Below are 5,613 nucleotides of genomic sequence, written 5' to 3'. Positions count from 1 at the left end.
ATACGTGAAGATACCGACCCGAGACTTGTGCAACCCGTCATTCCCGCTACTGCCACTTTCGAACTAAACGGCCATATACTTGCTCAACTTAGGGAAATGCCCTTCAACGGGAAAGATCATGAAGACGCCTACAAGCATTTGGATGAGGTCAACGATGTAGCTAATTATTTTAATGTTACAAATGTGCATCGCGAAACTGTGCTGCTTCGTATGCTTCCAGTTACATTCAAGGGTGCTGCAAAGGATTGGCTCAAATCACTACCACCAGGATCCATCACTACATGGGCTAAAATGAAGGAAGAATTCATTGATCAACTTTTTCCTCCCTCAAAGATAGCCGAATTGAAAAAATCCATTGCCAACTTTGAGCAACAAGCTGGACAATCCTTATACGAGGCGTGGGAGAGATACAAAGGTTTACTAAGGAATTGCCCACATCATGATCTTAATAGCCAACAAGAAGTCTCCATTTTCTATGATGGAGTAAATGTGACCACAAGGCAACTTCTTGACTTGCAAGGACCGCTCACGAAGAAAGCACCCCCACTGATAAAAGAGTTAATTGAATAATTCTCTAAACACTCTAGAGAATATCATAACCCAAGGAATGAATTAAGTTGGGAGGTGGTGAACTCAGTTAATGATAGCATGGCGGAAATGATGGCTAAGTTAGATAGTTTGGATCAAAGAATGACAAGATGAACCAATCCATCCACACTATCCGGGTGGGATGTGAGAATTGCAAAGGGCCTCATCTAACTAAAGATTGTGATCTTGACGAAATCGGGAACCGGAAAGCACAAGTGTGTTATTCAAGTGGTGATAGGTACGATGACAACTGGCGAAAACCCAAGAAGGATTGGCTTCCGTATGATGAGTATAAAAAGGAAAAGGAAGAAAAGTACAAACAAAAAGATAGAGGCTTTTATCAAAAGGAGGAACCGGTACAAGAAAAGAAATCAGATTTTGAAGACATGCTCACGAGATTTGCAGCTGCATCCGAGAAGAGACACAATGATACCGATGCTGCAATGAAAGAACAATGAAATATGTTAAGGGAGCAACAAGGTATGATTAGAGAACATCAAACCATGATGATAGATCAACAAGCCATGCTTAGGAATCAGCAAGCATCTATTCTGAACGTTGAAAAACAACTAGGCTAACTTGCACTACAAATAAACGAAAGACAACTGGGTGGGCTTCCTAGTAATACCGAAAATAATCTGAGAGGTGGACACATAAATATCATGACGACTAGGAGTGGGAAGATTATTACTACTCTGATCCCCATTCAGAAAGAAGACCCCAAACTGGTGAAAGAGGAGGCAGAAAAGCAGAAACCGCAAAAACCCAACACGACTCGCCGAGTCGAGGACATGGACTCGATGAGTCCCCCACTTGAATCGAAAAAATTTCCTTCTGTTAAACCTTATCAGCCTCCATTACCATTTCCAAGCCGAGCTAGACAAGATAAGCATGATATTGATTATCAAAAATTCCTGGAACACATCAAAGCCCTTCAAATTAACATGCCCTTCATCGAGGCGGTTGCACAAATGCCAAAGTATGCTAACTTCTTAAAGGAACTCCACACAAGTAGAAAGAAGATGGAAGAAGTAAAAGACGTAGTTCTCAATGAAAATTGTTCAGCCGCCGTGTTGAACAAAATGCCTAAAAAGAAAGGTGACCTGCGTAGTTTGACATTACCTTGTCAATTCGAAAATTTGGAAACTATACACGTGTTAGCGGATTCAGGGGAAAATGTAAATCTCATGCCATATTCATTCTTTAAGAAATTAGACCTTCCGGAGCAAAGGCCAATTTGAATGGCAATACACTAAGCTAATAAAATGGTGACATTTCCAAGGGGAATATGCGAGGAACTATTGGTAAAAGTTGATAAGTTCGTGTTCCCCGCGGATTTCATATTTCTAGACATGGAAGCGGATCCTCAAGTCCCGATCATACTTGGAAGAACTTTCCTCAACACCGCGAGTGCTATAGTAGATATGCGAGATTCCAAACTCACTCTTCGGGTGGGAGACGAATCAGTGACATTTGGATTAGATCAAGAAATGAAGCATGCAAGGTTTAGTGATGATACAACATTCTCGGTAGATATGATGGACGAATTAATAGAAGATTGGAACGAGGACAAGTTGAGAAATTCCACCATTTCTTTTGAAGAAGATTTTGATGCTGAAGGGGACCTAAAAAAGATACAGAGACTGCCAGAAGAAGTTGGCTACAATGATTTAATCATAAGTGCATGAAGCTTGACTCGCCGAGTCTATACAACAGACTCGACGAGTCCCTACGAGAATTCACGATCAGGCGACAATTTTAGTCTAGAATCGACGTGTCCAGTGTACAAAATAGGAAATCAGACCTTAAAACTCTACCAGATCATTTAGAGTATGCGTTTCTTGAATAAGGTGATCAAAAACCAGTTATTATAGCTTTTGGCCTCTCCAAATCTGAAAAATAAGAATTAGTCCATGTCCTAAAGAAGAGAAAGAGTGCAATTCGTGGAGTAACACCGATATCAAGGGAATAAGCCCTTCTTATTGCTCTCATAAGATCAACCTGGAAGAAGGGGCGAAGCCGGTAGTGCAACATCAAACGAGATTGAACCCGAACATGCAAGAAGTGGTCAAGAAGGAAGTGGTCAAACTTTTAGATGCGGGGATTATTTATTCTATTTCCGATAGCCCATGGGTTAGTCCTATTCAAGTGGTGCCCAAGAAAGGCGGGATGACGGTAGTGACAAACGAAAAGAACGAGCTTATTCCGACCCGAACGGTAACCGGTTGGCGAGTGTAACCTAAACGATGCCACTCGTAAAGACCATTTTCCTTTACCTTTTATTGATCAAATGCTTGAAAGATTCTCCAGCCATAGCTATTATTGTTTCTTAGACGGATTTTCGGGTTACTTCCAAATACCCATAGACCCAATCGACCAAGAAAAGACTACTTTCACTTGCCCAAGTGGGACTTTTGCCTATCGACGCATGCCTTTTGGGTTGTGAAATGCAGCTGCGACCTTTCAAAGATGCATGATGGCAATTTTCCATAACATGGTGGAAAAGTTTATGGAAGTATTTATGGACTATTTTTCTATTTTTGGATCTTGTTTTCATGATTGTCTTGCTAACCTTGACTTGATGCTTGCTAGGTGCGGAAAAACCGATTTAGTTCTCAATTGGGAAAATGTCACATTATGGTTAAAGAGGGTATAGTCTTGGGGCACAAGGTATCCAAAGCGTGAATTGAGGTTGATCGAGCAAAAATTGATACAATTGCTAAATTACATTCACCAACTAATGTGAAGGGCATTAGGAGTTTTTTAGGCCACGCGAGTTTTTACCGCCATTTTATAAATGATTTTTCTAAAATAACTTGACCTCTAACTCAATTACTTTTAAAAGATGCACCATTTCATTTTAATAAAGTGTGTCTAGAGGCTTTTCAAATTTTGAAAGAAAAATTAACTAATGCTCCGATCATTATTGCCCCGAATTGGAACTTGCCCTATGAAATAATGTGTGATGCAAGTGACTTTGCATTAGGAGCCGTACTTGGCCAAAGGGTTGATAAGCACTTTCGACGCATTTATTATGCAAGCAAGACTTTGAATCCGGCCCAAGAAAATTACACCACAACCGAAAAAGAATTACTAGCCGTGATGTATGCTTTTGACAAATTCCGCCCTTATCTTATTTTATCAAATGCCACTGTTTTTACTGACCACTCTGCTATTAAGTACTTGTTTTCCAAGCAGGATGCAAAGCCAAGATTGATCTGATGGGTGCTTTTACTTCAAGAATTTGACATCGAAATCAAGGATAAAAAGGGGATGGAGAACGTAACTGCTGACCACCTATCTAGACTAGAGAATCCGGAAAGGGAAGATAAAGACAACATGGGTATTGGAGATAGCTTGCCGGAAGAATATTTGATGATGTTTGTGGATGAAGATCCGTGATATGCAGACATTGCAAATTATTTGGCTGGCAATTACCTAAAAAAAGACCTTACCCATCAATAAAAGAAGAAATTCTTTTCCGAAATTACATATTATTTTTGGGATGAGCCTTATCTTTTTAGAAGTTGTGTGGATGGAATAATAAGAAGATGTGTGTTTGGCAAAGAAAGTAGAGACATATTAGAGCATTGCCACAATGTACCTACTGGAGGACATCATGGGGTACAATACACTGCTAAAAAAGTGTTTGATGTTGGTTTTTATTGGCCTACTATTTTCAGAGATGCTGCTACCTACGTGAAAGAATGTGATGTTTCCAATGAACGGGGAATATATCGGTAAGGAATGAAATGCCCCAGTTAAATATTCAAGTATGTGAGATTTTTGATGTTTGGGGTATAGATTTCATGGGACCCTTTCCTTCATCCAAAGGCAACAAATATATACTAGTGGTGGTGGATTACGTGTCAAAGTGGGCGGAAGCACAAGCATTTCCAACTAATGATGCAAGAGTGGTGGTGAAATTTTTAAAGAAATTATTTTCAAGATTTGGAGTGCCTAAAGCAATAATTAGTGATCTGGGAACCCACTTTGCTAATGACCAACTAGCAAAAGTGTTGCAAAAATATGGGGTGCGTCATAGATTTTCAACACCTTATCATCCACAATCAAATTGGCAAACTAAAATTACAAATAGGGCGCTAAAAAGAATTTTGGAAAAATCGGTGGGGCACAATAGAAAAGATTGGGTGGATAAATTGGATGATGCACTTTGGGCATTTAGGACCGCAATTAAAACACCCATTGGAACCACACCATATAGATTAGTGTATGTAAAATTGTCATTTACCCGAGGAACTTGAGCATAAAGCTTATTGGCCTTTGAAAACATGCAATTTTGAGCCACATGAGTAGCATGAAATCGACTCTTGCAAATAAATGCTTTAGAAGAATTAAGGAATGAGTCTTATACTAACTCATTGATGCAAGGTTGAAAAGAAATAAAGATTTTGCGGAAGGACAAAAAGTGCTATTATACAATTCAAGACTTAAACTTTTTCCGGGAAAATTATGCACTCGTTAGACCGGGCCTTTTTCAGTAAAACATGTTTATCCATATGGAGTGGTTGAGTTATGGAGCAAAGACAGGTCAAGTTTTAAAGTTAATGGGCATCGGGTTAAGAGATACGAAGAAGGAATGTCGCAAGATGAAAGAATTGAAGAAAGGATGGACTTGGAGGAAACCGCAGCAACGTAGAGCGGGAAGGAGTCTAGCTAACGACTCCTCAAAAAGAAGCCCTTAACAGGAGGCAACCCGTTACGAGAGTTTTCTTTCTTTTCTCATTTTATTTTCGTTTTTGTTTGGTTTTCTTAGGATTTTTCTTTCAAATTCTTCCTAATTGTCTACAAATGATTGCTTGGGGACAAGCAAGGCCTGAGTGTGGGGTGTGGAAAGATTTTAATAAAGTTTTTAGGAAAAAAATTTATGTTTTACAAACAGCTTAACCGACTCGCCGAGTTAGGTATCTACTCGACGATTCCATACGAATCCGGAGAGTTTGACTACGCAACCGGACTCACCGAGTCTGTACACCTACTCGACGAGTTCGATACTATTTACCA

General features: G+C 39.7%; 1 non-coding gene across 1 annotated transcript; it reads right to left on the bottom strand.

Annotated features, from left to right (window-relative positions):
* Positions 1–339: 339 nt before the first annotated feature.
* On the bottom strand, positions 340–446 carry LOC145096680 (small nucleolar RNA R71). The gene has a single exon (XR_013704051.1). It is a non-coding gene; the product is annotated as a small nucleolar RNA R71 (small nucleolar RNA).
* Between the last annotated feature and the right edge of the window lie 5,167 nt (positions 447–5,613).

Source organism: Lactuca serriola, chromosome 3 (assembly GCF_051521515.1).
Source record: "Lactuca serriola cultivar US96UC23 chromosome 3, Lser_US96UC23_V15, whole genome shotgun sequence".
Lineage (NCBI taxonomy): Eukaryota > Viridiplantae > Streptophyta > Magnoliopsida > Asterales > Asteraceae > Lactuca > Lactuca serriola.
The sequence above is the reverse complement of the archived record's forward strand: the minus strand, read 5'-3'. Positions and strand labels throughout refer to the sequence as shown.